Here is a 10,976-nt window from a genome sequence, read left to right as displayed (position 1 = left end):
CTTGGGAGGCAAAGGTTGGTAGATTACTTGAGGTCAGGAGTTCAAGACCAGCCTGGCCAGCATGGTGAAATCCTGTCTCTACAAAAATACAAAAATTAGCCAGGCATGGTGGCATGTGCCTGTAATCCCAGCTGCTTGGGAGGCTGAGGCAGGAGAATCACTTGAACCTGGGAGGTGGAGGTTGCAGGGAGCCAAGATTACACCATTGCACTGCAGCCTAGGTGACGAGAGTGAAACTCTGTCTCAAAAAAAAAAAAAAAAAAAAAAGAGAAACGGAAAAAAAAAGAAAAAGAACCCTGGAGAGAGATTGAAGGCATAAATAACAGCAATACTAGTCACCATTTATTGAGTAGCCATCTCTATTTTACAAATGTGGAAACAGACTCAGACAGGTGAAGAGACTTAACCTAGGTCACACAGCAATAAGGTATCAGAGCCAAGATTTCAACTCGGGTCTGAGTGATTCCACAGCATAAAGACCAGTCGGGCTACTGCCAAGGTCCAGAGGAGATGAAGGCCTGCAGACAATGGCAGCAAACCCTGAGGAAGCAGAATGACTAAATGGCTCCCTCTTTACTCATGGGTATCTGGTGTCCTCAAAGACAAAGCACAGTCCAGAAGGTAGAAGATCAGGGAGGAGGAAAAAAGAGACATTTGGTCAATCTCCTTGAGTGTCCTCTTCCTGCCAGAAACCTTCATGATCACTCACTACTGAGTGCCGAGTGGGAAGGCTTGGGTGGGAACGTTTCCAGTGTGTCTTCATCTTCAATGTACTCCTTGCCAGGTTCCTTTTCTTTGCCTTTCCCTTTCTATATCTGGGTTCCATGTGCAGCCAGTCAATGCCTATGTCGTGAATTTATAATGATATTCTGTATTATCTGCATAAATCTGGAAAATGCCTGTGTGATTGTATCACAGATCCCGCCTAAATAGAAAAGCCCAATGAGAAGGGCTGGATGCTGTTATGATATTAGTGGAACACAGATGCAGATGAAGACATTAGGCCTGCGCCTGCCATTCTGAGTTACATTCCTTTGTGTGATTCTTGCAATTTTGGATATATACCTTGTTTATGCATCAAAAGTATTGTTTGCTATTGATGAGGCAAGAGGGACTATGCTATAATTTTGACACTGTCTAGGATTTATTTTAGAGTAAGAATGACTTCCTACAAATACCATTACCTTTTCTTTGAAAGTTCAATATCCACAAGATGTAAGACATAAAGATGGGATTTCTCCATCAAATATTCCAGTTCTACTGACTTCTTTTTCACAATCTGCATACATATTTATGTTTCACATGTCTTAAACTTAAAAACCAGCCTTGGCTGGGCATGGTAGCTCATGCCTATAATCCCACCACTTTGGGAGGCTGAGGCTGGAAGATCACTTGAGGCCAGGAGTTCTAGATCAGCCTGGTCACACAGCAAGACCCCATGTCTACAAAAAATTACAAAATTAGCCAGGCGTTGTGGCATGCATCTGTGGTCCCAGCTACTTGGGAGACTAAGGTGGGAGGATTCCTTGAGCCCCAGAGTTTGAGGCTACAGTGAGCTATGATCACACCACTGTAGTCCAACCCTGGTGACACAGCAAGACCCTGTCCTACCCCCACCTCAAAAAAACACCCTCTGTGCCCTTTGTCTCTTCGGACTGTCAATCCCCCCCTCCCAGCCAGGTTCTGAGGAGGTTTCTCTAGGCTTGCCCTGCCCCTTTCCTTGCCATGACTCTGCAGCATGCCATGGTGGGCCTCTTTCTCAGCTCTCTGGCTCTGCCATCTGGATGTCCCATATGTATCTCAAGATTAATTATCTTCCCCATAAACTTGCTTTAGCTTTTGTATTCCCTAATTCAGTGAGTGGTACCACCATCTATCCACCTGGGTGTCTAAAACGGAGTCATCCTAGATCCCATGCTTTGTTATCTCCCAAATCTAGTCAACATCCAATTCCTTCACTTCTCTCTCCCTGCCCTTCCTCTCCTGAAGCTAACTCTGTGTTTCAGCCACCATGGGCTCTGGTCTGGGTGAACTTCCTACCACCATCCTCAAACCCTTCCGCCACACTGCACACTGCAGCCATACTGATCTCCCTAAAACCAAATATAATTATGCCACTCCTGGATGGGCACGGTGGCTCACATCTGTAACTCCAACACTTTGGGAAGCTGAGGTAGGTGGATCACCTGAGGTCAGGAGTTCGAGACCAGCCTGGCCAATATGGTGAAAGCCTGTCGCTACTAAAAGTACAAAATTAGCTGGGTGTGGTGGCACATGCTGGTAATCCCAGCTACTTGGGAGGCTGAGGCAGGAGGATCGTTTGAACCCAGGCGGTGGAGGTTGCAGTAAGCCGAAATTGTGCCACTGCACCCCAGCCTGGGCAACAAGAGCGAAACTGTCTCAATAGTAATAATAATAATAATAATGCCACTCCTGTGTTTGAAACTCTTCAGTGGCACCCTTTAGCTTCTGAAGAAAGTTCAGACACCCAAACCGGCCTCTGCCTCATGCTGTGTCTTGGTTCTCACGCAGTCTCCCTGCTGGGACCCTATGCTTCAGCCACGCTGACTACCTGTGCTTCTCTGTGTTCAGCTGCTTATTCACACCTTCATATCCTTGCTCAAATTGGACCTTTCAAGCTTCTTCTATCCCTGCCTTTCCCCAGCTTTCCCCACTCTCCCTGCTATCACTGCCCATCCCTTCCTGTGTGCTCTGCTGGGACGTTATAGAACTCTAACACAGTGCCAAGCACACTGGCCCTAGCATCTCCTTGTCTTCTTTTAGGACAGAGACTGCATCTTATGTTTCCTTTTCTTTTCTTTTCTTTTCTTTTTCTGAGACAGAGTTTTGCTCTTGTCTCCCAGGTTGGAGTACAATGGCATGGTGTCAGTTCACTGCGCCCTCTGCCTCCTAGGTTCAAGTGATTCTCCTGCTTCAGCCTTCCCAGTAGCTGGGATTAGAGGCATGTGCCACCACGTCCGGCTAATTTTTGTATTTTTAGTAGAGATGGGGTTTCAGCATGTTGGCCAGGCTGGTCTTGAACTCCTGACCTCAGTGATCCACCCACCTCAGCCTCCCAAAGTGCTGTGAGTAATCACGGTGGCTGAGCCACCGTGCCCGGCTTTATCTTATGTTTCTATTTCTAGCTGCTAGCACAGTGTCTAAGAGAGAGTTGATGCTCAAATAAATATTTGAGGAAGGAGTATTAATTAATTTCCATTAGCTTCTTTATTGTTGGTAACTTCAAATTTTTATCTTTGGGTGAGGATAATGTCCCACTTATGTTTTATTTCAGCATATTTTGACTTTTTTCTCCCATTATGGTTTCCAGCCAGTAAAGGTCTGATGTTTCTATTCTAAGTGGGGTGAAAGAGGACGCAGGAAGCAAGAAGGGAACACTTGGTTAAGATGAACCAGGTCAAGAGAAGAGGGTGATTTGGCACCAATGTTACTGCAGTTTGGGAGAAAGAATGATTCTCTTTAAGACTCTGTAACCCGGACAACACGGCGAAACCCCATCTCTGCAAAAAATACAAAAATTAGCCAAGGCCGGGCATGGTGGCTCATGCCTGTAATCCCAGCATTTTGGGAGGCTGAGGCGGGCAGATCACGAGGACAGGAGTTTGAGACCAGCCTGGCCCACATGGTGAAACTCCGTCTCTACTAAAAATACAAAAAATTAGCCAGGCATGGTTGCGTGCGCCTGTAATCCCAGCCACTGGGAAGGCTGAGGCAGGAGAATCGCTTGAACCCAGGAGGCAGAGGTTGCAGTGAGCCAATATCATGCCATTGCATTTCAGCCTGGGCGACAGGGCGAGACTCTGTCTCAAAAAAAAAAAAAAAAAGGAAGAAAGAAAAAAAAGAAAAAAATTAGCTGAGTGTGATGGTGCATACCTGTAGTCCCAGCTACTCACGAGGCTGAAGTGGGAGGATCACCTGAGCCTGGGAGATCAGGCGATCGAGGTTGCAGTGAGCCAAGATCATGCCATTGTGCTCCAGCATGGGCAACAGAATGAGACCCTGTCTCAAAAAAAAAAAAAAAAAAAAAAAAAAGACTATGGAGTCAGCTGCAATTGTATTTATTTATTATGATTATTTTTTGAGATGTTGTCTTGCTCTGTCACCCAGGCCAGAGTACAGTGGCACAATCTTGCCTCACTGCAGCCTCTGCCATCCAGGTTCAAGTGACTCTCCTGACTTGACCTCCCAAAGTGCTGGGATTACAGACATGTGCCACCATGCCCAGCCTGCAATTGTATTTATATTCAAATCTAATCTCAAGTTATAAAAAGTTTATTACTGCGGAGTGGTTAAGAGTAGCAGAATAATCTTTATTCTTGGAATTTTTTTTGCAGAAAAATCTACATGTGAAAAATATTCTTACTTTTAATATAGTCAAATTTATCAGTCTTTCCTTTTCAGTTAAATACTGTTTAGGTATTATTTAAGAAGTCTTTTCCAACTTCAAGGTCTGAAAGATTTACCTATATGTTCTTTCTTTTCTTTTCTTTTTTCTTTCTTTTTTTTTTTTTTTCCTGGGACGGAGTTTCGCTCTTGTTGCCCAGGCTGGAGTGCAATGGCGCAATTTTGTCTCACTGCAACCTCTGCCTCCCAGGTTCAAGTGATTCTCCTGCCTTAGCCTCCCAAAGTGCTGGGATTACAGGCATGAGCCACAACACCTGGCCCTCCCACTGGTTTTATATGCCACCTCTGGCATATGCCAAAGTTCCACACCATTCCATTCTATTCCATTGGTCAGTTTGTCTCTTCCCAGGCCAGTACTGCATTGCTTTAATTATTATATTTCATAATGGGTTTTGTTATCAAAAGGTTAAGTTGCTCCTTACTGATCTTTTTCCAGACAGGAACATCTTGTCTCCTGTTTACAGTAACAAAAACCCCAAAACAATCCAAATGCCCATCAAGAGGAGAGAAGATAAGTAAGTTGTGTTTTATTCCTACAATGGAATGTGATTCAGCAATTAAAACAAATGAACTATTCTTTCAGTGGGCTCTGAAAAAAATAAACAAACAAAAAACAAATGAACTATAGCTATAGATAACAATATGGTTGAATCGTAGCAATATAATATTAAGTGAGGCGACGGCCCTTTCCTCAAGAACTCCCAGTTGAACCTGTGTCCAGTAGAGAGATAAATAGGAAAAATTCACCCACATGTAATAAACATGCATTTCTGTGAAAAGTCTTAATACTATGCCTTTCTCTGAAAGGGCTCGGAGCCCTGTGGGTGCCCCTGCCTTGCCATTAATTCTGATAACAGCCCATGGAAGGTTATTGAGGATGTTTGTCCTTGCTTTGTGAGGCCCTGGCCCTCAGCTCTCTGACCATATGTGGACCAGGTGTTTCCCGAGTTGGGGAGCTCCCCAGCAGGACCAGGCAGGACTCCTGAGTGCACGAGCAGATTTCCTCCCTGTCAGGTGGTGGCCAAGCCGTCAAATCCCTTACCTCAGCTTGCCAGCCTGCTTCTGAATTGTACGGGAAGCACCTTGCCTGGTGACCTCCAGGGCTGAGAGGACTGGTACTGGCAGGAGCACCTTTCTCTGAGCAGAATCTTGGCTCCATCGTGAGATCAAAGATAGGTAGAGAGAGAATGTTCAAATATGACGTCATCAACCCACTTTTGATGGAGGGGGCAAAATGAGGTCATTTCTGTTTTTCACGTGCAAAAATCAGGTTGCAAAGATGAGACAAAAATGGCTACTTACACCCATATTTAATATTAAGCACACTCAAGGTAGACAATAAAGCAACTCCCCACAACTTTCTCCCTCGATAAATACGTTTTTTCTGTACACCAGTGACTCTCAAACTAGTACCACACAGAGGAGTTGTTAAAACCGATTGGTGGGCCCCATTCCCAGAGCTTTTGATTCTGTAAGTCTGGAGAGAGGCCTGAGAATCTGCATTTATAACAAGCTCTCAGGTGATGCTGTCATTGCCAGATAGTCAGGGACCACACTTAGAGAACATGTTACAGATTATGAGCAATATAGTTGTGACAAATCCTTTGATCCCATACCTTAGAACATTCTAAAAGAAGGCATTGGAAAATCTGGAGTTCAACTATATGATCTCTAAGGTCTCTTCCAGAATCAGATTCTATTATGAAGGTACAGTCAGCAATTTACTGAGGAATTTGTACCCCAAAGTCAATAAGCCAGTTGTGTACACCTCAGGAAACATTTTCCAGCAAAAATATGGTTACAGGTACTGGATGAAGGTCCCAGTCCAAATCCCAAAAAGCCTTTTAGCCCATGGTTTACATGGATTTATAGTATTGTTTCAACTATAACTGACTAAAGATTCTCTTTTCCCTCTGGTTCATTGCATCTCTTCTTCCAGCTTAAGGGGCTGCTAACAGCTGAGCCTCGGTAGAAGTCACTGTGTGTGCTAGGGAGGGACTTGGGGAGGAGACGTCATCAAGTTGTTCAGATATATTTGCCCAAGATACATCTTTCAGATATATTTCCTGGGCATGGTGGCTCACGCCTGTAATCCCAGCATTTCAGGAGGCCAAGACAGTTGGATCACCTGAGGTCAAGAGTTCGAGACCAGCTTGGCCCACGTGGAGAAACTCCAGCTCTACTAAAAATACAAAAATTAGGGCTAGGCGTAGTGGCTCACGCCTGTAATCCCAGCACTTTGGGATGCCGAGGTGGGTGGATCACCTGAGGTCAGGAGTTTGAGACCAGCCTGATCAACATTGTGAAACCCTTTCTGTACTAAAAAACACAAAAATTATCCGGGCATGGTGGCAGGGGCCTGTAATCCCAGTTGCTCAAGGGGCTGAGGGAGGAGAATCGCTTGAACCTGGGAGGCAGAGGTTGCAGTGAGCCAAGATTGCGCCACTGCACTCCAGTCTGGACAACAGAGTGAGACTCATTCTAAAAAATTATATATTATATATATTATAGAATATATATATATTTATATCTTTGCCCAGAAGCGAGACCTCCTTCTTCCATGAAAGCATATCCTGAATTGGGCTCAAATGGTAGTTAGAGACTGAGAGTCGGTGCCTCCTCCAGTACTTGTTTGCTTGTTTTCCAAGTCTGAGTTGGGAATCAAGGGCTGTCCACACTGACATTAGCTGTGTAGGGACCAAAACCAACAATGAGCCTCCAAGGCCAAAGCAAGGTACATGAGGCCAAAGTACTCGGTTAGTTGATGGCAAATCCAGGTTAAAACCCTACACCTTCTAGCCGGGTGTGGTGGCTCATGCCTGTCATCCCAGCACTTTGGGAGGCTGAGGTGGGCGGATCACCTGAGGTTGGGAGTTCAAGACCAGCCTGACCAACATGGAGAAACCCTGTCTCTACTAAAAGTACAAAAAATTAGCCTGGTCTGGTGGCGCATGCCTGTAATCCCAGCTACTTGGGAGGCTGAGGCAGGATAATCACTAGAACCCAGGAGGTGGAGGTTGCAGCAGTGAGCCAGGATCGGGTCATTGCACACCAGCCTGGGCAACAAGAGCAAAACTCTGTCAAAAAAAAACAAAAACAAAAAACCCTACACCTTCTAATTTAGGATCTGGAATGAAGTCTTTATATGTGATTTTTTTGGTCATTGTTTTAAATAAATTGTACTTTTTTGGTATGCCAGTCATAAAGGTCTGGGGACTTCTAATCTCACAATTAGTATAATCAAAGTTGCCCCTTGCAAACCAGGAAATGGTTTAACCCGATCAGCTAAAGAGGGAATTAGCATTTGGTATGTAACATAACCCTGGCTCTTTGTACATTGGATTTTTCATTCCTGGAAATATAAGCCAGGAGTGGCTTTATGATCACACTGGGTATAAGCCCTGTCTGGTTAAGCTTGGCTGGGTTTTTCATTTTTTTTTCTTTCCTGCTGGCAGGTGAGGATATTCAACTTTCGCCAACACATCTGAGGCATGCTCTAACAGCATCTTGTTGTGATTTACTGCTTAATTATAACTGTATCCATGTTTGCCTGGGCCTGCAAAAGTATGAAGCTCTTTTAGTTCCCACTAACGTAGGCTGTCATAGCTACAGACTCAGAGAAGACATTTTTTATGTTTAGTGAATTATTGGTGAAGTGGTACCAACCCAAGTCAACCAAAACAAGGATGCAGGAATAAAGCAAAGAGAACAGAGAGAGGAAACGTGCTATCAAGGAAAATGAAGTTGAAGAAAACCTAAGCCTCGATGTTGAAGCAACATTCCCGAGATTGGGTCATAACAGATTTTCAAGTGGTAATCAAGAGATGACTTGACCTATTCCATGAGTGAGAGGGAGGGAAAGAGAGAGAGAGAGAGATTCATTCATAGTGCTTCATGGAAGCAGAACTCAGGCCAAAATTTACATACTCAGAACAAAAATAACAACTTGAACATGCAGGTTCTTATTTTTTTTTTGAGACAGAGTCTGGCTATGCTGCCCAGGCTGGAGTGTAATGGCGTCATGATCTTGGCTCACTGCAACCTCTGCCTCTCGAGTTCAAGTAATTCTCCTGCCTCAGCTTCCTGAGTAGCTGGGATTCCAGGCACCTGCCACCACACCAAACTACTTTTTGTATTTTTATTGGAGACAGGGTTTTGCCATGTTGGCCAGGCTGACCTCGAACACCTGGCCTTGAATACCTGGCCTCAAGTGATCCATCTGCCTCGGCTTCCCAAAGTGCTGGGATTACAGGTGTGAGCCACCGTGCCTGGCCTGAACATGCAGGTTCTTATCTAGATGACTGCAGGTAGACGCCAACATCTGAAAGCCTGTGAGTGCCACTAGCCAAGGGGACAAGATAGGAAGACAGGCACAGATGATTGGTCTGGAGTCCAACTCTCCCTGCTGGAGGACGACACATAGTAACTCGATTTCACTTTTTCTCAGGAAGCCAAGAGTTTGTTTTGTTGGGACTTTTGCTATCTCCAGCCTTATTTTAAAGTTTGTCTTTCCTGAAAATCCTGAGTGGTGGGTGTGGAGAAGTCACTTTTTAGCCACCCTTGGAGGAGTAACCCTGAACTCTTCCCAGTCTGAGGAAACCTGAGGGATGCTGTGAAATTTGATTTGAGGCTTTGAAAGGGTGACATGGGCTGGGCGTGGTGGCTCATGCCTGTAATCCCAACACTTTGGGAGGCTGAGGCAGGTGGATCACCTGAGGTTGGGGGTTCAAGACCAGCCTGACCAACGTGGAGAAACCCCGTCTCTACTAAAAATACAAAAATTAGCTGGGCATGGTGGCTCATGCCTGTAATCCCAGCTACTCGGGAGGCTGAGGCAAGAGAATCGCTTGAACCCAGGAGGCGGAGGTTGTGGTGAGCCGAGATCACGCCATTGCACTCCAGCCTGGGCAACAAGAGCGAAACTCCGTCTCAAAAAAAAAAAAAAAAAAAGGTGGCATGGATCGTCATAATAATTCTGGACTCTTTTAAAGCCCCTTTCATCTGAAGGTCTCGAAGACCTGCATAATAATTAATTATTCTTATAGCACTGCTTGGATGTGCATTGATGTTAGGATTCTATGAGCCTTTGCCTGGTGCTTATTCTACATCTGTAGACTTCAGGTTCTATCTATTATTAGAAAAAACGTATTTCCCCCAGTTTGCAGAGAAAATGAAAGTACCTATTAAGAACATAGCTCTGGGCCAAAGTCTGTGGGCTGCACAAAGAATTTCTGTATAAGGCAAGGTCTCTGCCCTCAAGGAATTGACAAGCCTATTGAGGAGATAAGGAGCATGAATACCCAGCCTGGGCAACATGGCAAAACCTTGTCTCTACAAAAAATACAAAAATTACCCAGGCATGGTGGTGCGTGCCTGTGTCCCAGGGAGACTGAAGTCAGAGGATTGCTTGAACTCAGGAGGTCGAGCCTACAGTGAGCTGAGACTGTGCCACTGTACTCCAGCCTGGGTGACAGAGCAAAACCCCATCTCAAAAAGAAAAAAAAAAATGCACGAATATAAAAAAATATAAATTATTACATGATGGTATGACTAGTGTAAAATGAGAAGTTTTCAGCAGGAAGGATCACCATGGATGCTGATAATCAACTTCACAGAGAACGGGAGATTTGGACCGGACATTTTGGTTACTCATTTTGTGTGTGTGTGTGTGTGTGTGTGAACACAATGTATGCATTTCAGGAGGGGATGGTGGCATGGGTAAAGGTACTGAGGTAGGAATATGCATGACTCACTTAGAGTACAAACATCCTGATATTGCTGGAGTCAGGAGAATAAAGGAAGAAAAGATTGAAAAGCTGGGTAAGTCAGAACCAAACAATGAGGAGACTTAATTATCAAATTCTCAAGATTTTGACTCTCAGTATATTCCAGAATAAATTAAGATAAGAAACTGGCGGCCGGGCGCGGTGGCTCAAGCCTGTAATCCCAGCACTTTGGGAGGCCGAGACGGGCGGATCACGAGGTCAGGAGATCGAGACCATCCTGGCTAACCCAGTGAAACCCCGTCTCTACTAAAAAATACAAAAAATTAGCCGGGCGAGGTGGCGGGCGCCTGTAGTCCCAGCTACGCGGGAGGCTGAGGCAGGAGAATGGCATGAACCCGGGAGGCGGAGCTTGCAGTGAGCTGAGATCCGGCCACTGTACTCCAGCCTGGGCGACAGAGCCAGACTCCGTCTCAAAAAAAATAAAATAAAATAAAATAAAATAAAAAGATAAGAAACTGGCCCATATGGACAGTTAAAGCTCATGCTTGACATGAAATAATAAAGGAATGGAATTGGCTGCAGAAAGAATGAAGAACGATAGCTTAGAAGAGATGGTTTACCCAGAGAAGTAATTCTCACGACGTGGTCCCTGGACTGGAGCATCAGCATCAACTAGGAACTTGTTGGAAATGCAAATTGCTGGGCCCCTGCAAGACTTATTATCAGAAACTCTGGGGCTGGACTCAGCAATCTGAACTTTAAACAGCACACTCAAGTTTGAGAACTAGTGAGCTAGATAAATAATCCCTTTAGCAGATAAACACT

The sequence above is a fragment of the Papio anubis genome, chromosome 1 (assembly GCF_008728515.1).
Source record: "Papio anubis isolate 15944 chromosome 1, Panubis1.0, whole genome shotgun sequence".
NCBI classification, from domain to species: domain Eukaryota; kingdom Metazoa; phylum Chordata; class Mammalia; order Primates; family Cercopithecidae; genus Papio; species Papio anubis.
This window is presented reverse-complemented; position numbering follows the sequence as displayed.